This window comes from Triturus cristatus, chromosome 1_1, assembly GCF_964204655.1.
Source record: "Triturus cristatus chromosome 1_1, aTriCri1.1, whole genome shotgun sequence".
NCBI classification, from domain to species: Eukaryota; Metazoa; Chordata; class Amphibia; order Caudata; family Salamandridae; genus Triturus; species Triturus cristatus.
In genome coordinates this window covers 678,139,387-678,164,464 of record NC_140579.1, presented here as the reverse complement: position 1 = coordinate 678,164,464, position 25,078 = coordinate 678,139,387, and the positions used below count along the sequence as shown (strand labels likewise).

The window sequence follows — 25,078 nt, the reverse complement described above, 5'->3', positions numbered from 1 at the left end:
ACAGGAATTTGTTGTCAGAGATTTAATTTGTGTAGCTTTTATTGTGTAAGACTTGCAGTCGTAGGAAAGGGATAGCTCATATGATATGTTTTGAAAAGCTCATAAATATAGTAATATATATAAATTACATAAAGGTATTTTTTTTTAAGTTTCTTTCAGGTATTGCTGAACAAGACTGAAATAAATTAAAGATGCCTATAAAATCAAGAAAGAGAAAAGAACAGCAACAACATCTATATTTGAAGACAACTGGACAACAAAAATTAGTTGGAGAACCTCATGTTGGAAAAAAGAAAAAGCCTTCTGGTAAGCAGACTAAGGATTTTTTAAAAAATATCTTCAAGCAAAGAAAAAATGTAACAAAAATATCCACTGGAAATAGTGTTTCAAGTACAAAACAACCAGACAATCGACAGAATATACTAAATGCTAATGTAGAAACAGAAGTAAGAAAAAATGACTTAAAAAGAAAAATAGATTTTAAAAACATTCGTAGAAAAATGTTTGAGAGAAGAGTGATGTTCAATTTGTTGAAGGATGTGAAAAAATATAGGAAGAAAGCCACATTTTATAAGAAAAGGAAACCTATTGAATCAATTGTTGCCAAGGCTTTGGAATTAAAAAGAAAACTATTCATTTTGATTTTGAACAGGATCCGTACATTAGATAAATTAGTGAATGTAATGAAGTCAAAAAGAAAAAGAGAAGTGAAAAAAAAAAAACTTTTGTAAAGTGTTCTTAGGAGAATGGAAGCATAGTTCAAGTACTGAACCATTTTTTAATGAAGAGAGTTATCTTCATAGTAATAGTTTGCTGCATGCAGTTGACACCAGTGGTCGAGCTTATGAAGTTAAGGATGGTTGTGTAATGGAAAAGGAGAAAATGGTTCCAAGAAATGAGGAAGAAGTGTTAGCTGATGAGGTTATGGGGAGACGTCCTAAAGCCCCAGTGTACACTTGGAATTGTAGTAGTATTTGTACTGTACGACAGGAATCAATTGATAAATTTCGTGATTTTCTAAGAGAATATAGTAAAAAAAAGTGTTAAACAGAAGATTAAGGTGCTTCAAAGACTAGATCCATGCAGAGTGAGAGAGAATACTGGTTTGCAAGGACATTCTCTGGCTTGTCTTTCTAGGAAAGTTTGTCAAAGTGTTTTTCACCATTTTAGGATGCTGGCTGTTCATCATACTGAAATGAGAAAGTTTGTGAGAAGATTGTATTTTGCTAAAAGTCCAGCTTTAAAGTTAAATGAGTTGAATAATGCTCTGTTCCGTGGATCTGTAACAGATGTGAAGAAGGTTTGTGAGGATATTGAGTTTGGTTACTTTGGTCCAGAGCAAGAAAGTGCAGGAAATGACAGTTATTGAAGAAAATGTAGAACTCACTGTTAGTAAAACATTTGAAGATCAAATGACAAAATTTACTATCATCCCTAATGAAAGACCAAATATTACTTGTATTTGTTGGCGGAGAAGCCATTATAAAAATCAAACCAGGTATGTTGATCTCTATAAAAAAAGTGAAAAAGAAAATAATACTAAGTGGATGGATTTTGCTACATATTTATTTCTGGAAAATTGTTTTGATTTGGGTGAATATCACCGTATTTGTAAATACTGTTATAACCAGTTAGAAGAAAATAAAATGCCAGCAAGAGCTGTACATAATAATTTAGAATTGGTTGAAATTCCTGCAGAACTTAGTGATTTAAATACGTATGAGTCTATACTCATTCAATGTGTCCATCCTTTTCAGACTATAGTTCGTATGGAGCCCAAAACAGGCAAATTACCTCCTACAGATTTACAAAGAGGTTTAAAAGGAAGAGTTGTCTATTTGCCATTAGATTTGAAAAAAAATATTGAAACAATTGATGCAGATAGTTTGGAAACTGAACCATTAGTTATTCTGGTTAATGGTGTACCTACAAAGAACAAGAAAATTTGGCAGGAGCTGGTGGATGTACGATAAGTACAAAGAGCAAATTTATATTTGAAAAGAAATAATAAATGGTATGTATCAATTTATATGGAAGAAGATGAAGAAGTTTTACTAGGAGACTCAGGAATACCAACTGGGCAAATTGAAAAAGTGGATAAGTCAAAAGAAGAAGAAATTTATGAACATTTCAGCATACATCCTCTTCATTCTAAAGAAGTTATGGGAAACACTATTGATCTCTTTCAGATGAAAAAAGCAAAAGGAACTCCCGTGAGTGTATGGGAGGAGAGCTTGGAAGCTCGTTTTCCCCAGCTGTTTCCTACAGGAAAAGGTGGACGATATGATGAACGTCCAGTACAGATTCCTGCTTCTGAGTATCGGACTACAAGGTTATATGCAGAAGATCCAAGATTTCGTCAAAGTATTCCTTATTTGTTCCATCTTTTATTTGAAAGTGACTTATCAGCACTACCTTATGCAGCAAATCACATTTTGAAAACTGGAGTACATCTACATAATGTGTCTGCAAAGGATTTTCTGAACAAAGTGCAACAGCGAGATGATCATTTGGAATCACAATTAATAAATCTGATGGCTTGTCAGCGTGGGACTAATGAATATTGGTACCGACGCCATGGAGAATTGAAATGTATGTTACGGAATTTAGGAACTCCTACATGGTTCCTTACCCTAAGCTGTGCAGAGTACGCTTGGGATGATTTACTGGATTTTCTTCGAGAGGCAAATTCAAATATTGAAAACATCCAATACAAGACAGCAGGAGAATTGTGTTCATTGGATCCGGTTAATGTTTGCAGATATTTCAATCACAGATTTGAGGATATGATGTCCTTCATCTGCAATAAAAAAAAATCCACCTCTTGGAGAAGTTGTGGATTTCTTTTGGAGAAAAGAGTACCAAGCAAGAGGTGCTCCATATGCTGTTGTGGATCAAGGATGCCCCAAAATTTGGAACAGATTCTGATGATGCAGTTTTATCTTTCATTGAAGGATATGCAACATGTGCTATACCTAAAAGCACAGAAGAAAAAAACTTAAAAGAGCAAGTTTTACGTTTCCAAAGTCATCGGTGTGGAAAATACTGTCGACGGAAGTACAAGAGTAAAGATAAATTCTACACAAAATGTCGATTTTGGATTTCCACGACCTGTTCTTGCAAAAGGAAGAGTAAACAGTTTTATGTCAGCTGTGCGACATACTGTTACAAGAAAATCGCCTAAGAATACCTATAACCTAAGAAGAAAAGAAGAGTCAAAATATATAAATGACTGCAACCCAGTCATTTAATCCATGTGGAATGCTAACATGGATATACTGTATGTAGCTGACAATTCTATTGCTATTGGTCGGTATGTCACATCTTACATCACTAAATCTGAGAAAACGGAATTGAAAGAAATGTGGGAAGAGATTTCTCACGAGAAGACTGTCAGTAAAAAGCTATACAGTTTCAGTTTAAAGATGTTATTGCATCGAGAAATTGGATCCTACGAATGCTCAGATAGGTTATCATCTGCAAGTCTGTACTCCAAATCCAGAAGAATAATTTGGGTAAGTTTAGGCCTTGCAGGAATGAGAAATCGGGTACTGAAATCTATTCGAGAAATTGAATATTCAGCAGAGTACGAACCTGAAAGTACAGACATTTTAAGAACAAACATGTTGGACACATATTACCCAAAGAGAAGTCATCATCTTGAGAACATGTGTCTCTATGAAGTGCTGCAGAAATACATTTATAAACGGAATGCCACAGAAGACATCAACCATGGAAAATATAAAGTCATTGGTGAGGAAGGACGTTTGGTAAAACAAACAAAAGGAAGTTTCATTAATCACAGAAAGCTGAGTTGCGACACTACTGACAAGAAGGAATTTTACCACTTAGCACTTTTACAGTTGTTTAAACCATGGCGCTCAGAGGATGAATTACTTGGACATTTTCAAAGCTATGAAGATTCCTTTAATGCATGCAAAGATACCATCGAATGCAGTACTTTCACAACTTATGTAGAAATGTTAAATGAAGAAATTGAACAAGAAGCAACAATTGCAGCTGAAGTAGCTAGAGACAGTTCTCAAGACAGTCAAAGTTCTGGGACGCTCAGTCAAGATCCCCTAGGACAACCAATCGTAGAAAATGAAGCTGCAATAGCCATGGCTGAAGTGGAAACAGCTATGAATCCAGCTCAGGAAGATTTAATAAACTTACCAAGTTTGGAACAGCAACTGAATGATGAACAAAAACAAATTTATGAGGAAGTCCCAAAACAAATTGATCATGGTTGACTACATGAAAATAAAGAGTGCTCATGCACATCGTTTGAACCAATCACAATGTATGTGAGTGGACAAGCTGGAACTGGAAAAAGTTTCTTGATTAAAGTAATTAGAAGCTACCTACAGCAAAAAACAGATTCAACTTTCTTGTGTTGTTACTGCTCCAACTGGTTTAGCAGCATATAGCATAAAAGGAATTACCCTCCATCATTTGCTAATGTTACCAGTAGAGCACGAGAACAAAATACAAAACCACAAGCTAACAGGAGAAGCATGTTTTGAAGTTGCAGGAGTATTGAAAAAAATGAAAGTTCTCATCATTGATGAGGTAAGCATGGTATCAAACTTAATGCTTGCCTTTGTGCATTTAAGAATGCAGCAAATTCTAAAGACAAACTATGACGTGCTATTTGGAGGAAAACATGTTATAGTTTTTGGGGATCTTCTGCAGCTCACTCCAGTTAAAGGACAACCAGTATTTCAAACTCTTACACATGAAGACATGAAAAAGTCGTTAGGAAGTATAGGTAATGTGAATATTTGGACATACTTTGAGTATAAAGAACTCATTACCAATATGTGGCAGGCAAATGATGATGATTATGCAAGTATTCTCAAAGATATCAGAATTGGACTCCTCACAGAACATGGCAGAAAAGCTTTACAGAGTCGATTGGTATGTAATTTGTTCCCAACAGAACAAATTGTTCCAGAGAAAATATACAAGAAAATTGCTGGAAAAAATACTGTAATCTGCTTAATGCCAACACTACATGAGTGCTCTATATTCAATCAAGAACTTTTGAAATTGGAAAATGAAGAGATTGTCAAACTGGAAGCTGTGGATAAAATACAACATGAGGGAATAACTATTATATTGACAAGCAAATTGACAACTAAATTGGATTCTCTAGAGAAAAACGTCTCAAACAGCCGGTTTAGAAAAGAATCTTTATGTATGTATGAACTGTTGAGTAATTTTAAGACGTAATTTGGATGTAGAGAAAGGTTTAGTGAATGGAGCTATGGGTAAAGTTGTGGGTTTTGTTAATTACCAGAAAAAAGTTGGAATTGAATTTTTAAAAATAAAATTTGATCAGATTGAAGAGGTTAAAGACATTTGTCGTTGTTCAGTTCGTTTCTTGCTTGTGAAAGACTTATATGTACGTAGGAAGCAGTTTCCATTTTCTCTAGCATATACTGTAACTATTCACAAATCTCAAGGATTAACTGTAGATAGTGCTTTTGTAAACATTGGATCTACTGTGTTTAAAGAAGGTATGGCATATGTTGCTTTGTCACGAGTGAAAAAATTATCTGGTTTATTCATGATAGACTTTGATGACTCAAAAGTTAGTGCTGTAAAGGAATATAATAGATTAAGAAGACGCTATGCTCCTCATTTAGGTCAGTATCCTGTGTTTGAAAAACGTGTTTGTCAGAAAAGGAGAATTGAGAATATCTGTAATGAGGATGTACAGAAGAGAAAACAAAAGGAGAGTGATGTGATTGCAAGCAAAAGAAAAAGGACAATGTTGAAGAGGTTGTTGGTTGTCATTTTGAAAATAGCTCTGGTGTCAACTGCTACGCTAATGTAGTGCTGAATGTTGTATTTTATCTTGAAAGTTTGCAAGAGCAGATAATACTTAATCATGTAAAAAGATTCTGTTCTCTGCTGAGTTTTTCTTTTTGAGATGCTGAGTAATGATAAAACTAAAATAGAAAGTGCTTCTGATGTTAGAAAACTTTTAGATGTATGTTCAGGATGTACACAGTTTACTCAATGTTCAGCAAGATGCGCAGGAATTCTTGATGTATATGCTTATGGTACTGGAAGATGAAGGGGTAGAAATAGAAAATATGTTTGGTCTCTCTTATAAATGGGAACATAGTTGTGAAAACTGTTTCAACACATGCAGCTCTAATGTTGATTCTGAAAGGTTCATATATTTAACATTACCAGAGAGTAAATCAGTGACTTTTAGTAAATTAGTTAAAGATGCCAATCACAACATGGAATGTTCTCAATGTAAATCAGACATGTTATCAACGTTATTTTTAAATAAATATGGACAATATGTAATTTTAATGATGCAACGTTGTAGAGCTGATGGTACAAAATTGGACACTTTAATAAAGAAGTTTACAGGACATCAATTTTCAATATCAGGAAAGACTTTTGTTGCAGTTGCAATAATTTTCCATGATGGACCTTCTATAACTTCTGGTCATTACACAGTTTATCTAAAATGTGAAAAAGGCTGGACACTGTGTAATGATTCTCAATTGATTTTCAAGCAACGTTTGCCTGCAGAATTACCAAATTCCTGCTTAATTTTTCTGAAACCAAAATTTTTGATACAAATTGCAGCATCTGAACAAACCCATTATTTTGATTTTATTGGATTACCATTGGATATTTCACCAAAAAAGAATTTAAAAATTACCATTTGGCCTCATGGAAAGGTAAAAATTTCTCTTGCGGACTTCTTTGACAGATATTATTTTGGTGTATGTGCTTAAGCAACAAGATTTACAGACGATATTTATTGCAAATAGTTATTGTTGTTAGATGATGATGATATTTTTATTATATATATTACATTTCTATCAAGGTATGTTTTACTGAGGAGATTCAGGGCTTTTTTTTAAACAATCTTTCAGATTAATTTTTTTGCCCGCTGTTAAGTGATGAATGCAATTGGTTTCACAATTTGCAGTGAAATTCAATATATTCTGAAAACAGCAAAAAAAGGGCAAAAAATTACTTTGTTAAATATGAAAATGTGTACTGTATCCAAAAATGTATTGTTAAATATTAATACTTTTTTTTTCTTTTTTTTCAGATCGAGAATGAAAATTTATAATTAAGTTATTTTGTTGGTCAGGTAAGTTTGAAATATCTGTATTTCTCACCCCTTCACTTTCATGCTCCCCTTTTTTTCACTTCTCACTCTGCTTTTCTCATTCCCCTTCTCTCTGTCTTCTTCATTTACTGCTGTTTCGTAACTCCCTCACTCCTTCTCTACTACTCCCCTAGGTTTACTGCCTCCATCACTACTTTTTCAAACATGTATCTCTCCCTGTCTCCATGTGTCTCAGTCATTCTAACTGCCTTACTCCTTCTCAGTTCCTTGCTCTCTGTGTCTGATTCTGTCTCTCTCCCTTTGTCTGTCTTACCCTTAATTTCCATTACACCTCTGGGGCAGATTAACAAGGCCTCTGCGCCACCACTACGTCACTTTTCATAACGTACTGGTGGCGCAGGGAGCTCCTTCATATTTACAAGGAGAGGAAAAGCCACCCTGCGTGACTTTTCCTCTCCACATAAATACAGCCACTTCACACGCAGCACTGTGCGTTGAAGGGGCGTTCCATGGGTGTTGTTTTGGGTGTTCCCACGCAACACACAAAGAAATAGACACATCTCCAGGTTTACGATAAATCGTAACTGTAGAGATGTGTGTGAATGCTAAGCAACTCTAGAGGTGGTGTTGCGAGGCACAACGAGGAGAAATGTTTTTATTTCTTCTCGTTTTTTCCAATTTAAGTGCGTCCTCCATTCTACAGCACGCATTGAAAGAGGAAAAAGCCTTTTGTGATTGTTCTTGTGCAGGAAGGCACACCTTCCTGCACAAAAACAATCTCCCCACCATGCAGGCATCCTTGTACCATGGTGCAAGGGAGCCTGCACTGGCGCATGGCTGCAGTTTGTAGGCCTGCGCTGGGGAAGCATAGAGATGCGACAAAATAATTGTATAAAAAATAGAATTAAAAAAAAAGATTAAGTGTTTGGGTGTTGGTTGGCTCTAATAAGAGACATTGTGTTAATTGATTTTTTTTTTAAACCTATAAGTATGTATCGATCCAGTGTCTAAAGATCAAGAGGAAGACTCTGTTCCCTTCATCTGTGAAATGTACTGTTCCTCTTTGGATTAGAAGCATCATGTGCTGAAGTTCTGACGTCTCTACACACACAACTGTTACATGATCTAATGCTATGCTAGCAGGCAGAAGTCATGTTGGGGGTAGAAATCATTTAGAATGGGTTAAAATATGCAAAAAAAGAAAAAAAAAGTGGGTTTCAATTTTAAAAAAAAGGTGCGGAACGTGAAAAGGGGGCAGGGTACTGAGTTCCTAACCCCCTAGCTTTTGAAATGAGGTCCCTGAAGGACCATGAAGAGTGAATAAATATTTTATTATATTTAAAAACACAAGGGGTGCGCGCACTGTGCGCGCACGGCGGGGGAAAAAAATAAAAAAAATGATTTATACATTTTTAAAAAAATTTAAAATGTAAGGTGGCTCTAAAAAGTGCCGGTGTGTTAATAGAGGGACAGAGGAAGGAAAGAATGGCAAAATTATATGGTGCCACACTTGTGCTGCTGTATCTTATTATCTATTAGGGGAATGCTGGACTCCCCAAAAGCAATAAGTGCATAACAAGTATTGCCCCGTATATGCACCCTCTCAAACATAGGGTGAATGTCCAGAGGAGCAGAAGAAGGTGACGCTCCCACCGCAGAGGAAGTGCTAGGCTGAGCTGCCGATGATGTACTCGGCTGAGCTTCTGCGGATGTGCTCGGCTGAGCTGCTGGAGGGGTTTCTCTAGTAGCTCGAGCAAAAGTCACAGGATGTACATCCCTAATGTGCCTGAACATAGTGAAGATACTAAAAGAGTACTTCTTCTTAGGATCTCCTCTAGATAAGACACGCCCACAAAGTTTGCAGGTGACCTTGGGAAGATTGACTTTCTTCTGCTCCTCTGGAAATGTAAAATATTGCCAGACAAAAGAATCTTTCTGTTTCCTCTGTCTCTGTCTGATAAGGCTCTCCTGCTCACTCCCAGAAGATGACTGCTGCTCTGCCATTGTATCACAAAAACAGTTCAGCTCCTTCTCCTAGGGAATCAGAAGTAATAATGAGGGGAATGGGTGTGGTGTTGGAAGTTTCTGGAAATTAAACTACTTTAAACCAATGAAAAGTGTTGTTTCTTGATCACATGACTTACCGTGCGCGCAACGTACGCTTACGGTGCGCGCACGGTACTAGAACGCATGCGCGTACGACGCACGCGTGCATGCGCATTAGGGGCACGCACGCATACGCGTACAGCGGACCCGCGTAAGGAGCACGCGCGTACTGAGTCCGCGCGTGCGCACCGCAGGCGAAGTGCACGCGCGTACTGAGTCCGCGCGTGCGCATCGCAGGCGAAGTATACATGCGTACGTAAATCACGTACGCATGCGCACACGGAGCACGTAGCCATGCAAACTATGTGCGCGCACCGTACTTGTACCGTACCGTGCGCGCACCGTAAGCTTACGGTGCACGCACGGTAAAAATCCCTTTAAAAAAAAATGTTTAGAGGTTTGTAGAAGATATTAACTATGCTGTTCAACTATATCTAAACATTTTTTTTCAAAAGGTGAGCCATTCCATATTGCAGGATACATTAAAATTATATACATATGTAGCATATTGTGAAAAAAAACAAATATTAAAAAAAAAAAAAAATTCAAAAAATAACATTTAAAAAACCTTGCAAATTCACTGAAAAAACCATAGGTTTCACACATGTTATAGTTAGCTGGACATTTCATTCGTAAAAAAAACCAATGAAATTTCCCCGTTATAGATAGTTCAGCTAACTATAACTCGCGCGCCCGCAATCCACTGCTGATGACGTCACATATTACATCGGTCGGTGACATCACTCATGACATCACTCCTGACATCATCCATACAGACACTCACAATCACACACTCACATATACCCACTTATATACTCTTACACGCATATATACTGCCTTTCACATATGTAGTTAGTCACAAATGTACCACTGAGATATACATTCAATCCCTAACACACCCATACATACTCACTCAACCATACAGTCCATCACAGATGCACTCTTAAAACCATGCACCCATAGAATCACCCACTGAAACACATCTATGCACAGAGTAACACACACCCTACCCACAAAAACACACAGGCACCCATACAGATACTCAAACAACCAATCAATAACTCATATAGACACTCGTATAGCTAATCACAAAACTATGGAACAACTTAGACACCAACACACAGACACATACAGACATTTACACAGTCAAGTCACTAGTCTGCAGTAAGATACATTTAATGACTCACTTATAGACTCAGTTATACACCACAGAAAATCATCCATATACTCACTTGTACACCCACTCATTCTTCAACAGGCCTTTCCCTATATATATTAAACATATTAAAATTGTTAAACACATACTCCATGGATGATGTAATCAGTGATGTCATTTGAGATGTCATCAGTGATGTCATGAGTGATGTCACTGACCATGTCATGAGTGATGTAATATGTGACTTCATCAGCAGTGGATTGCAGGCGCGCGAGTTATAGTTAGCTGAACTAACTATAACGGGGGAATTTCATTGGTTTTTTACGAACGAAATGTCCAGCTAACTATAACGTGTGAAACCTATGGTTTTTTCAGTGAAATATATATATATATATATATATATATATATATACTCTCTATAACCCAGTAGAAATCATAATGCCGAAACGCGTAGGTCTTGATTATACTTAGAACCATGAAATGTGAAAATATATATGCCAAAAATAAAGAAGAGAAACTAACCTGAATAGTGAACCGGTGTTTGTTTTATCGTGCCGCCAGAGTGGATGTTTTTGCGAAGAAACATCAATGGATGAAAATATATAGGCATTCTGTTTCTTTCCTCTCCTGAGGCGGAAGCCGGGATATATATATATATATATATATATATATATATATATATATATACACAGTCTGTTTCTTTCCTCTCCTGAGGCGGAAGCTGGGAGATCTTACTTTTACTTTTCTGAGCGCTGTGCTTTTTTAAAACAAATATCATTGCTTGTGCCATTGAGACTCGTGTTGTGTGTGAGTGCACGAGTCTTATACTGCACTTGGGGGACGCTTGCCTTGGCTCCTGCAGAGACCTCTCCCTCCCCTCGTCGCCGGGTCACTCTCGGCCGAGTATTGACGCTGAGAGACCGGCTTCGTGGGACGAGTGGTAGACGGCGGCCATATTGGGCTGGGCTACTGTTGGGTCACGTTCTAGCAGCGCATAAAAAGGGAAGGTCATGGCTCCGCGCAGCGGACGCGATCAGCGGACGCGCCGTAGTCGTGCCAGAGTCCTGCCCGTCTGCGCCCGTCAGCGCTAAGGAGGCGCAAGGCTCAAGGTCCACCGTGGTGTATCGTTTCGCTGCTAGACGAGAGAGGATCTACTTAGTTTCCGGCCGATCCATACTTTCTGTGAGTACTCCCCCCCCCCCCCCCCCCCCCCCCAACCCCCCCCCCCCCCATAACCCGCTTTGTGGTCCCTATTGTTGCCCTTGTGGCAATTTTGATCTCGGTTCCCCTTCCCCCATTAGAGCACTGTGTGAGCTCCATCTCCTATCATCCCGGTCCATTGAGTCTTCCACTCCTCGGACCCTTAAGATTTGGAACCTCAACGTTGGGTCACTAATCCAACACCATTCTGATATCCATGACCTTATTTTAGCTGAGGGCCCCGATATCTTTTTCATGACAGAGACTTGGCTGCAGGACGAGGCCACGGCGGAATTGAACCTGGCTATCCCGCAACAATATTCTATCTTTACTCACAATCGCAATTCTAGGGGTGGGGGCATTGCAATGGTAGCCAAATCCTGCTACCCCTGTACGTGGAAGAAACTAGCCATAGACTGTTGCGAGAGTGCGCACTGTGTTACGATCACCATCTTACCTTTTCTGGACTCCTGATTTACAGACCTCCTGGTAATGATGTAGCCTTCAGAAAGGCTCTTCCAGAAGTAGTGAGCTCCCTCGCAATAGGCTCGGCTAATTTCACAGTTCTCGGCGATCTTAATCTCCACTTTGACCTTGGCCACATCCCTGTGATTAGTAATACTCTTGCAGATCTGGAGGCGCTGCAGTTATGTCAGATGGTCACCCTCCCTACGCATATTGGTGGTCATATCCTGGACCCCATTTTCACGAATCTGTCCGCGTTTAATGTTCTGCCCCCTCTTCCGATAGCCTGGACAGACCATTTTTTGGTGGAACTGAACCTTGTGATTAGAAAGCCTCTCTTCACAAAATTAGATAGGTCCGTATTCAAACGTCCTTGAAAGAAACTGACGCTCGAGGACTTTCATCGGGTACTCAGGGAACACCCTCTTGATCCCTTTTCCGATGTAGAGTCGGGTTATAATCTCTTCTGTCATTGGGTCTCTCGTGCACTTGACTTGCTGATCCCTGCAACGTGGAGTAAATGTCGCTCTCTTGAACCCAGCCCATGGTATGATGAAGCTTTACTGCTTCTAAAAAAATCTTGTAAACAAGCAGAAAGAGATTGGCGCAAAACTTATGACGCCGAGAAAAAATTAGTGTATCTCGTAAAGATTAAATCATACCATAGAGCCATTAGCAGAGCTCGTGCAGCCTATTACTCCCAGGAGTTTAAACTTAGCCCAAATCCTGCAAAGCTGATTTTTAAAGTCCTTAAAGATCTGACGTCTAAAAGAGCTTCAGCAGTTGAGGTATGCTCTGCATCTCACTGTGAGAAACTAGCCAACTTTTTCCTGGATAAGGTGCATGCCATCTATTGCTCCTTTCCTAATACTTCCCCTCTGTGTGAAGGATTGAAATATCCTGCCATCCCCAATGGGGCCCTACTCACTCTCTCGGAAATCTCTGAGGGTGAGTTTAATAGGTTGGCAGTCAAAGTTAAATCTGGGTCCCCTGCAGACCCGCTCAGACCCGCGCAGTTCAGAGAGTCGGCTGCCCTTTGTTTCCCCCCTGTGCGCCAACTCATCAATCTCTCACTGTGCTCAGGGATGGTGCCTTCTAAGTGTAAACAAGCTTATGTTACCCCTATTCTGAAAAAACCCGCCTTGGACCCCCTCAAATTGGAGAATTATCGTCCTATCTCTCTCCTCCCTTGGGTTGCCAAGGTTGCAGAGGCGCATGTTAATGGAATTCTAACTCAACATCTCCAGACCACTAACATATTAGATCCATCACAGAACGGCTTTCGAGCGGGTCACAGTACTGAGACTGCTCTTCTTGCGATGACGGAACATCTTCGCACCGTGCAGGATTCCGGTCAAACTGCGGCACTGGTGCTACTTGACCTCAGTGCCGCGTTTGACACGGTCTCACATGGGATTCTTCTGCAGCGTCTGGGTGAGGCAGGTATCTCTGGTTCGGCACTTGCTTGGTTTCGCTCCTTTCTAGCTGGTCGGTCGTTTAGGGTTGCCACACCCCCTTTTGAATCCAAACTCTATCCCATTGAGCAAGGAGTTCCTCAGGGGTCGGCTCTCAGCCCCACGTTGTTTAATCTGTATTTGCGGCCGTTGGCTGCGGTCGCCAAGCAGTGGGGCCTGACTATGGTTTCCTATGCGGACGACACGCAGTTGGCGGTCGCACTAAATGGGGATTCCGACTCTGAGGCCTCTAGATTCAGGGAGGGCTTAACTGCAGTGGCAGGCTGGATGACGGCCAATTATTTACAACTTATTGCTAAAAAGACGGAAATTCTTATCGTTGGGAAACAATGCAGTCTTTGGGGTGATCAGTGGTGGCCCCCTGAGTTGGGCCCAGCCCCCATTCCGGTCCCTGAGGTCAAAAACCTGGGTGTCTGGCTTGACTCTGCCCTTAGCTTCTGCGGTCACACCAAAAAAGTGGCGGCCGCTTGCTTCGGGGCCCTGCGGGGAATGAGGCCAACCCTGAAGTTTCTTGATTCCCCCATTAGGCAGTTGATCATCCAGGCTACTATACTCTCTCGGCTCGACTACGCGAGCTCGCTATTGGTGGGAGCCAATCAGGCGGAAGTTATCCGGCTGCAGCGAGTTCAGAATGCGGCGGCCAGAGCCTTGGTGAGTCTGCCTAGATTCTGCTCCTTGAGGGAAACTATCTTGAAACTTCACTGGCTGCCCATGGCTCAAAGGATTGAGTTTAAGATTCTTTGTCTCTCCTTTAAGATCCTTAAGCTATCCAACTCCCCGATTCTGGAGCACCTTCTCACTCCTAATGTCCCTCCTCGCTGTTTGAGGTCACTTGGCCAAAATCTGGCAGTAGTTCCACGTTTCAAACGTTGCAAAGCGGGAGGGCGCTCCTTCCGCGTTTTGGCGTCTAGGCTTTGGAACACATTACCTGCTCATATTCGTGCCCTTGAGGACCTGCTTTTGTTTAGGAGGGCCATTAAAACTTATCTTTTTCCCTCTGGTTCTAAGGTTATTGTTTAGGTCATTTGTTTTCCCTGCTTTTCTTTTCCTCTGTTAGCCTTCCTGTTCTTTGTATGCCTCTTCCTGCCTGTCAGAGCGCCGGGACGCCCCTTTGCTGGGGCAGCTGTTGCGCTATACAAGATCTCATAACATAAATATATATATATATATATATATATAGAAGAATAAATGGGTATATTACTGTCTAAATGGATGATTTCTTTTTGAAAAATTGATTGTGTAACTGACTAAGTGTATCATAGTGAATACATGGCTTAGTGAGTAATATTTAAATATGTAAATATCTGTATCAGTCTCTCACTTTGTGTATAAGTGGCTGCATGGGTTGGTGAGTAGCTACATGGGTGTCTATATAGGTTATTAGTTGGTTTTTTTGAGTATTAGTCTGAGTGTCTGCATGGTTCGGTGGGGGGTATGACGTAGTGCATAGGTGCATGAATGAGTGACTCACTGTTTGTATGTGTTGAACAGAGCATGTGTGCAGGACTGCATGGGTGGATGCGTGTGTGTATTGGTGTGTTAGTGAGTGAATGACTGTCTGAATAGTGTCTTTATGAGTAACTACATATGTTTTAAACTAGTATATGTGACTATTGGTGTATATATGTGAGTATATGTGAGAGGGAGAGATTGAAAGAGTTCCTGTATGAATAAGTATGTGTTTCTATAAGTGATTGTTTAAAAGACTAAGTATGTGTAAGTTTCCGTAGAAGTAAGTGTGGTGGTGTGTGTATAACTGTATATACAGGTGAATGTATGTTTGATTCTTTATTAGCATGAGTGACTATGTGTGTGAGTAACTCTATGGATGAGTGGCATTATGTAACAGGATGTATAGGTGTATGAGTACATATGATGAGTGAGTACATGTATGAGTGACTGTATAGGACTGTTTGTGAATGAGTGGATGTGTATGTTGATCTTAGAATTACTGAAGAGGTTGTTGTAACTGGTATTGGTATGTCCATTGTTTTGAAAATTTTAGTCTCTATTTTTGAATGTGTGTATCAAAGCTTATATTAAGGTGAGAGGAGGTCTGCCACTCTATCACAAGGATGATGTCATCAGTGATGTCATCAGTGATGTCATTTGAGATGTCATCAGTGATGTCATGAGTGATGTCACTGACCATGTCATGAGTGATGTAATATGTGACGTCATCAGCAGTGCATTGCGGGCGCGCGAGTTATAGTTAGCTGAACTAACTATAACGGGGCAATTTCATTGGTTTTTTACGAGTAAAATGTCCAGCTAACTATAACATGTGTGAAACCTATGGTTTTTTCACTGAATTTCTAAGGTTTTTTAAATGCTAATTCCTAACTATAACGTGTGTGAAACCTATGGTTTTTTCAGTGAATTTCTAAGGTTTTTTAAATGCTAATTCCTAACTATAACGTGTGTGAAACCCATGGTTTTTTCAGTGAATTTGCAAGGTTTTTTAAATGCTAATTCCTTACTATAACGTGTGTGTAACCCATGGTTTTTTCAGTGAATTTGCAAGGTTTTTTAAATGCTAATTTTTTTTTTTATTCTTCATTTTTTTCAAACATATTTTTAATTTAATTTTCTTTCATTTTATAAAGACTATGCTTAAATTTTTAAAATCCTTAAATATTTTTTTTTAATATATTTTTTAAAATAAACATGTAAAATTTATTACCAGATTTTTATTTTTTTTTTTTTTTTTTTTTTTAGTACGCGTACCGTAAGCTCACGGTAAGCGTACGGTTTACGCAACGTCCGTAATCTATCTACGCTGCTTGCGTATAGTTACGCAATTTGCGTAGCCGCGCGTACTGCGCGTGGGACGCGTGCGCGCTTACGCCACACGCGCACGTTACGCGGAAGTGCCGGGGAGTGACTGTTATGCGCATGCGCGGAAGCGCGTGTCTTTTTTACGCGCACGCGTACTTTTTGCCGTAAGCGTACCGTAAGCGTACCGTAAGCGTACGGTAGGTCATGTGATCATGAAACACAACTTTTGATTGGTTGAAAGTACTTTCAGTTCTAGAACTCTCCTACACCACACCCATTCCCCTCATTTCTGCTTGTGATCCCTTGGGAGAAGGAGCTGGTTTGTCTTTGGGATACGATGGCAGAACAGCAGAGCTCTTCTGAGAGTGAGGCTAGCACCAGCAGCACTGTCTTGAGGCAGAGAGCGAGGAAAGTAAAGCCTTCTTATGTTTGGGATTATTTTACTTTTCCAGAAGGCCAGCAAAAGGTGAATGCACCCTTAGTTACTTGCAAGCTGTGTAAGCGTGTACTTTCTAGAGGTAATCCTAACAGGAAGTATTCCTTTGGGAATCACACCATGAAGAGACACCTCCAGGATGTACACAGAAGGACACATGGTCATCTTTTTGGAGGTAACTCTTCAGAAAGACGAGCCAGTACATCCACAGCAGCTCAGCCTGGACCATCACCTGCAGGGCTTACTCCTTCTTCTGCAGGTCAGGTGAGCCCTTCATCTGTGGGGGGAGAATCTCCTTTTGCTGGCCCTCTGGAAATGAACCTTCGATTTCGGAAGGTTGATATTCATTGCACATTTTGTAAAGGTCTAATTTGTCATAGGGAGACCAGTGTTTCCCTAGTGAACAACAAAATAGATCAGCACATTTGTAGCTTTGAATGATTTTCCCATGCTTCCTTTCCTCTGTCCCTGCATGAACACAACGGTTCTTTTAAGAGCCAACCTTATCTTCCATCTTTTTTTTACTTGTTTTTAAAAACTTTTTTTTTTTTTTTTTTACCGTACGCGTACGGTAAGCGTACCTTTTTTTTATTTTTTAAAAAAAAACACTAAAAATCATTTATCACAGCCTCTGCTTCTTCCCCCAAAAATTCGCTCCCCCTTTCCATCTAATGCAACTGTGAAATCACCAGAGCAAGACGCAATAAATCTCTGCCTATAATTCTTCTATGCACACAGAGTCATGTTTTCACATTAGTGCCAAAACGAAATTTCTTTGCCAATTTGAAAGCACACTTACTGCTCTTTTTTTTTTTCGGGGCAAGTGTAAATCACTTTTACACACTGACACATTATGAAACCACCATGTGTAACTACAACAAAAACAATTCCCATTTCTTTTATTCATTTCTTAAGTTACCACATAAATCCTCTCTCAAACTGTAAACTCACCTTTAAAATTAGTTAGTTGTGAAAGAAATGTGACACTCAAACAGCAGATTATCAGAGCCAGGATCTCTGTTCTGTTCACCTCTCTCCTCTCAGCAGAACCAGATAATGGCAAACTTTCCCTCTATTTTTCCACATGTATACATGTAAGTTTCAAATCTCAGTGCTTCCCCCTTTTTTTCACATGTATTCACACATTTCTATTGGTTGAAAACCAACCCTTTTCCAAAAGTACCCTGCCCCCAACTTGACTTCTGCCTAGTACCCTTCCCCCAACTTGACTTCTGCCTGCTACCATAGCAACAGCTCATGGAACACTGCTGTGTGCAGTTAGGTCAGAAGTTCGACACACAATGTTTCAATTCCACAGAGCAAGAGTGCTTGACTTTTCAAACCTTACAGCAAATCCATAGTACTGTTCTTTGGTTACACATTTTTTTGTACCAATACAAAACATGCTTCTATTAATTTTCACATACAGCCTAGTTTTTATTCTAGAATGGTATGAAACAGCCAATCAGTTCTTTTTGTTTTAAAAAAATATGTATGCCTCCATTTCCAAACTGTCTTTCTTTTCTTATTGCCATTCTACTGAAAGACACCTCCTGAGTGCATCCAGTTCTCCTTTGAAGATGTTCACAGTGTGGATTGTAGGGCACAGCTATGTCTTCTGGAGTGAAAAGTTTGCAGAGAAAACAGATATGGTGAGAGACCTTGCTTTGCCAAATGTAGACATTAAATGGATTGGTCAGAGAGGGTTAAAGTGGCACCAATTGATGCCATTGGTGAAATCCTTCATTCAAATCCAACACCCTGACCTCATAATAGTGCACTGTGGTGGCAATGACCTAGGCACTTTGACTGGGGTAGGTCTGGAAATGCTTATGAAGGACACCTTTGCACAACTGTTTACACTTTTCCCTAAAACTGCCTTTGTGTTTTCCAACATATGCCAAAGGCAAAAATGGAACTGGTCCAATCATTTCTGTCCACAGATTGACAAAGCAAGAAAGCACGTCAACAAATCTGTTTCTGCTTTCCTCCGTGACTATGGTATGGGTGCCATTTACCACAACAACTTGCGTTATGACATGCAAGACATTTATAGAGGAGATGGTGTGCACTTCAATGATGAAGGGAACAGAGTCTTCCTCTTGAACCTTAGACTCTGCATCGGTACTTACTTGTAGGTACCACTAAAAAAATGACTTCATAAACACAATAGCTCTTTTTAGAGCTCCCTAATTTCTAAACTCTTAAATCTGCTTTTCATTTATCTATTTTTTTTTTTTTTTACCGTACGCTTACCGTAAGCTTACCGTACGCGTACCCCGTGATTTTTTTTTAAATCAATAAATGTTTTTTTTGTACTTTTCTGTCCTTCTTTGACCCCCTTACAAATGTTAGGGGGTCTGTAACTCTCCTCATTGCCCCCTTTCCTTGTTTTCACTCTTTTTTTTCAGAGTGAAATACACAAAATGGCGGCCGCCGCTTCCTGGTTTCGACCGATTCGAATGTTTACTAAGATCTAACAGCCAATCAGAATCGCGCTCGCGCACGCCGCCGTACGCTTACCGTAAGCGTACAGTAAGCGTACCGTAAGCGGGCTCAGATATATATATTGATTTAAAGGCTATTTTCTCAGAATCTACTGAACAGATTTACACCAAACCTACAAAAGGCACTTCCTTGACCTGAGGACTACCTCTCTGCCAAATTTCTAGTAATTCTGTTCAGCCGTTCGGGCTGTAGCCCTGTCTAAAGGTCCTATGGAAAAATGCATGGGAAAAACGCGTTTTGGGACCCCCCTTTTATCTCAGCCCCCGCTTGACGAATCCCCCCGAGACTTTCAGGGTAGGAGCGGAGCGTAGCGCCCCACCTATTTTGAGAAATTCGCGAGGATTCGTCGACCGGCGCCAAAGTTATTCAAAATAGAATGTTGAGGTAATATATATATATATATATATATATATATATATATATATATATATATATATATACGCAACTAGATACACTTCTTCTCCAGAAAGTATACACGGACACCAGGGAGATTTGCAGTTTCAAATCGGTTTTAATGAACTGCACTCGCTACGCGTTTCAGCTTTCGCCTTGTTCACGCTGAAGCAGTATTTTTTTGAATAAAGTTATATAAAGTTCATAAACGCAAAAATAGACAACAGACTCTTCACATCCACAGAATGTAATGCAGAGACTTGGTAATTTAGGCGGCCATCTTAGCCTAGTACAAAATTCATTCTACAGGTATATATCCTTCTATATATCTCATAGCATATACATAAAATAACTGTACGTTCAAATAATTATTGGAAATAAGTACATATTATATCACATTATCGTGTTTCCAAATAATATAAACACAATACCACACCCTGTACAATATGCATAAATATATACAATATGTACAATATATACACACATGTTATGCCCCAGTGGGCAGATTTACAAAATTATTCCAACAGCTATTGGCAATAAGTATCTCAACCAGATGGTAATCTTATTCATGTACATGCGCAATCTTGTCGCCCCAGTGGGCATACAGCAAGAATACATAATACTGCAAGTGCAACTTGAAGTTCCTGAAGGGCCACAGCATGATTCAGTACCAATCTCTAAAAAACGGAAATAAGATAAGTTTTAGTATATCATAAACCAAGCCCTAATATGATGACAAATCTTACTTATGCAGATGTACAGATAGCTCTTCGCTAGAATTCAACCCTTTCGGGACCATTGTGTCAAAATCTACGATATATCTAGATTCTAATTGTCTCAGGAGAAGTAGTTTATTCCCTCCACGTGCAGTATCCATGACAGCATCAATCACCACCATTTTCAACAATTTTTCATTTTGAGCATGTTCTTCAAAAAACTTAAAGGCCGATGATACCATTGTTATCCGTCAGTCGGATAAAGGTGGTAATGTGGTGGTATTGGACAAATCAGACTATTTGCGTGAGGGTGTCAGACAATTGAGTGATCAGACATGTTATGCAGTATCGGATAGGAAGACTATTGTTGCTTCTAACAAGAAATATTGGGAACTTCTAGTAGAATGGAGAGAGAAGGGGCTATTAGAGTGGGATGAGTATAACTATCTGAGATGTCCTCACCCTCGGATACCTGTGCTATATTTACTTCCTAAGTTGCACAAGAATCCGGCTAATCCCCCTGGTAGACCCATAGTGTCATCTATTGGGTCTCTATTAGAGAACACCTCTCGGTACATAGATCACTACTTACGACCTTATGTTGTTGCCTTACCAGCTTACTTACGCGACACTACCCATTTTCTGACCATCATTGATGGAATCCATTGGGAACCTGATTTTACCTTGGTCACCCTGGATGTTGGCAGCCTTTATACTAGCATTCAACACCAGCTAGGTTTAAAGGCTGTGCAACACTTCCTCAAAAGTCGTTCCATTTCTTTATTCCATCATTCAGAGATGATCATGGTTATGATCGAATACTGCTTAACAAATAACTTTTTTCTATTTGATGATGTCGTCTATCGGCAGTCACAGGGCACAGCGATGGGGACTTGCTTCGCCCCCAGCTATGCCAATCTTGTCATGGGCTGGTGGGAGGAGCAGGTGGCCTCACAGCTGGAAGAATTTTCTAACTGTGTCCTGTGGCTCCGATATATTGACGACATCTTTTTAATTTGGAAGGGTGATCTGAATTCTGCTACTGCATTTGTCAAACTACTGAATGACAATTCTTACAATTTGGTCTTCACAGAACACGTCAGCAGGACCTCGGTGGAGTTCCTCGATGTCACTGTGGAGATCATAGAACAAGTTATGCACACACATCTTTACCGAAAATTGACAGCCGGTAATAGCATTTTGAGTGCCTCTAGCTCGCATCCCCGAAAGCTAGTGTACAGCATCCCATATGGGGAACTATTGCGTGCCAAACGCAATTGTAGTACGGAGAGTAGCTATGCAACTGAAAAAAACAAGATGATACAACGTTTTAGAGAGAGAGGCTACCATCCACGTACGATTAAAGAAGCCTGTAATAAAGTGGATAATGTTACCCGTAATGGGTTACTACACCCTGTGCCACGAGTACCAGAAATTGAGAGTTTACGTTTCATCACCACATACTCTGGACAAGCGCATGACTTGCGTCGTATTCTAGATAAACACTGGCATGTCCTGTTAACCGATAGCCATCTCAAAGAACATTTGACCAATCATCCGCAAGTCACATTCCAGAGAAGTAACTCTTTGAGGGATGAACTTAGCCCCAGTGTAATAACTAGCATTACACCTCCTAAAAGTGTTGGTAGGCCAGGATTCCGCTGCTGCAGAAACTGTAAGGCCTGCAGAAACAGCAGTGACTGCATGGAGGTACAATTCTCTAGTATGAATGGCAAGTTTACCATCAAGAAATCCTTAACTTGCAATACTATGTACTGTGTCTATGCGTTAACCTGTCCATGCAACAAGGCATACATTGGCAGCACTATCCACCGTGCAAAAAAGAGAGTATTAGAACATGTCAGGGCATTACGCCATAACAACAAACAATATCCTGTTGCACGACATTTTTTTGAAGAACATGCTCAAAATGAAAAATTGTTGAAAATGGTGGTGATTGATGCTGTCATGGATACTGCACGTGGAGGGAATAAACTACTTCTCCTGAGACAATTAGAATCTAGATATATCGTAGATTTTGACACAATGGTCCCGAAAGGGTTGAATTCTAGCGAAGAGCTATCTGTACATCTGCATAAGTAAGATTTGTCATCATATTAGGGCTTGGTTTATGATATACTAAAACTTATCTTATTTCCGTTTTTTAGAGATTGGTACTGAATCATGCTGTGGCCCTTCAGGAACTTCAAGTTGCACTTGCAGTATTATGTATTCTTGCTGTATGCCCACTGGGGCGACAAGATTGCGCATGTACATGAATAAGATTACCATCTGGTTGAGATACTTATTGCCAATAGCTGTTGGAATAATTTTGTAAATCTGCCCACTGGGGCATAACGTGTGTATATATTGTACATATTGTATATATTTATGCATATTGTACAGGGTGTGGTATTGTGTTTATATTATTTGGAAACACGATAATGTGATATAATATGTACTTATTTCCAATAATTATTTGAACGTACAGTTATTTTATGTATATGCTATGAGATATATAGAAGGATATATACCTGTAGAATGAATTTTGTACTAGGCTAAGATGGCCGCCTAAATTACCAAGTCTCTGCATTACATTCTGTGGATGTGAAGAGTCTGTTGTCTATTTTTGCGTTTATGAACTTTATATAACTTTATTCAAAAAAATACTGCTTCAGCGTGAACAAGGCGAAAGCTGAAACGCGTAGCGAGTGCAGTTCATTAAAACCGATTTGAAACTGCAAATCTCCCTGGTGTCCGTGTATACTTTCTGGAGAAGAAGTGTATCTAGTTGCATAATTGGGGTTTCCGATTACCCCGACACGGACCGCCCTACAGACAGCCTTCATCATTATCGGGACCGGCGTTGTTGATATATATATATATATATATATATATATATATATATATATATATATATATATATATATATATATATATATATATATATATATATATATATATATATATATATATATATATATATATATATATATATATATATATATATATATAATCATCTACTGGCGGTCGCCAGTAGATAGTTATAGTTAGGACCGTGTTTCCATAGGAAATACGCAACATTCTATTTGGAATAACTTTGGCGCCGGTTGACGAATCCTCGCGAAATTTTCAAAATAGGTGGGGCGCTCCGCTCCGACCCTGATAGTCTCGGTGGTATTCGTCAAGCGGGGGCTGAGAAAAAAGGGGGTCCCAAAACGCGTTTTCCCCATGCAATTTTCCATAGAGACCTTTAGTCCAGGGTACAGCCCGAACGGCTGAACAGAATTACTTGAAATTTGGCAGAGAGGTAGTCCTCAGGTCAGGGAAGCGCCTTTTGCAGGTCTGGTGTCAATCTGTTCAGTAGTTCCTGAGAAAATCAAAAGTAAAATCATATACATATGTGGGAGGAGCCTAGCCACACATCTCATCCTGAGATCTGATTGGCTGTCAGCACTTCATCCCAGAAGTGTTGGCAGCCATCTTGGGACCAATATACATGATGGCACCTCATGAAAAAGCATTGCAGTTAATAGAAGGTTTTAAGACTTTAGTTACATTATAAATCATTTGTTGATGGTACCATACTCATTTTAGGAATTGTGGTATGTTCTAAGGTGATTTCACCATGTGAAAAAGCCTTTTGCTGGGATATCATGATTGAGAGAAAAATATTTACTCATGCTTTTCCCACAGAGGTTTGGAAGGTGATCTATAAGCTAAACTGAGAGCTTATTTTCTGTAAATTCACATTATCTTTCTCAGTCATGTGAGAATGTAGTCTGACATTCTCAGTAAAACATGTACATCCAACAAGGGCAGAGACTGTCAGTAGATTCCGTTTGTGTTCTACTGCAGCTTCCCAGAGTGTTCCAAAGAACAACTAGAGCGCTAACAGTCCTACTTATGATAAACATATGGCACACCTGAAGCCATCTTGCTTGGATTAAAGTGGTAACTCTTAAAACATTTAATTTAAAAAGGAACAAAATGAGGGGGTTCATTTTTCCATAAAAAGTATGATTAGTGCTGCAGAAAGAAAAATTAGGGCACATTTTGAGTGACTTCTCAAATCCTCTTCAATTTCATTAAAAAATTTTGACATGCAGACTGAAACATGCACTTTCAATACCAGCAGCAGTTTTCCCTGGTGAGCAGTAGCTTTACTACAGTGATCTAATGAGCAAAAAGAGTGCTAACATTCTGAATTTATGGCAAATGTGTGACACATCTGAATGCCTTCTTGATGGAATCAAAGTAAAAAACTGAAAGTATTTCCTACTGAGGAGACTGCAGTAAATGAGGAAATTAGGAAACTTCATAACAAATAAGTCTCCCAAGATGGCCACCAGAGACAAAAGAGCCCAAATGTAGCCCAAAATCACCCAGATGTAGCCCACATGTAGCCCAATGACAGAAGTGTGCAAAACACTTATTATTTTGTGTTTTTGCAGTGTTATATAGTGCAGACTTGTCAGGTATTGGAGTGCTTTACATGAGCATTGGTTACATCACACAAGAACAAATTCATTTTGGTTGTAGACATGGGGAGACTAAGTGATTTGACCAGAATCCCAGAATGTCGAGCTGAAGCAGAAACTCCAACCTGGTTCCCCAGTTGCAAAGTCTGCAGTTCTGGAAGTAACACCACATCCTCTCCCCTAAGTGCAACATTTAATCAAGTGGTCAACTAGATAAAAAAACATAAAGGTAACAAATAATTTAAAAGTGCTT

General features: G+C 39.6%; 1 protein-coding gene across 2 annotated transcripts in view; it reads left to right on the top strand.

The window, feature by feature from the left end:
• Positions 1–25,078, top strand: part of PSMC5 (proteasome 26S subunit, ATPase 5) — a 321,232-nt gene that overhangs the window by 17,261 nt on the left and 278,893 nt on the right. The window contains exon 2 of one of the 2 annotated variants that reach the window (XM_085647066.1): positions 7,091–7,132. The exons of the other annotated variant lie outside the window; for it this stretch is intronic. The gene's annotated coding sequence lies outside the window, so the exon portion shown is untranslated. The remainder of the gene's footprint in view (positions 1–7,090; positions 7,133–25,078) is intronic. 2 annotated transcript variants of the gene reach the window in all.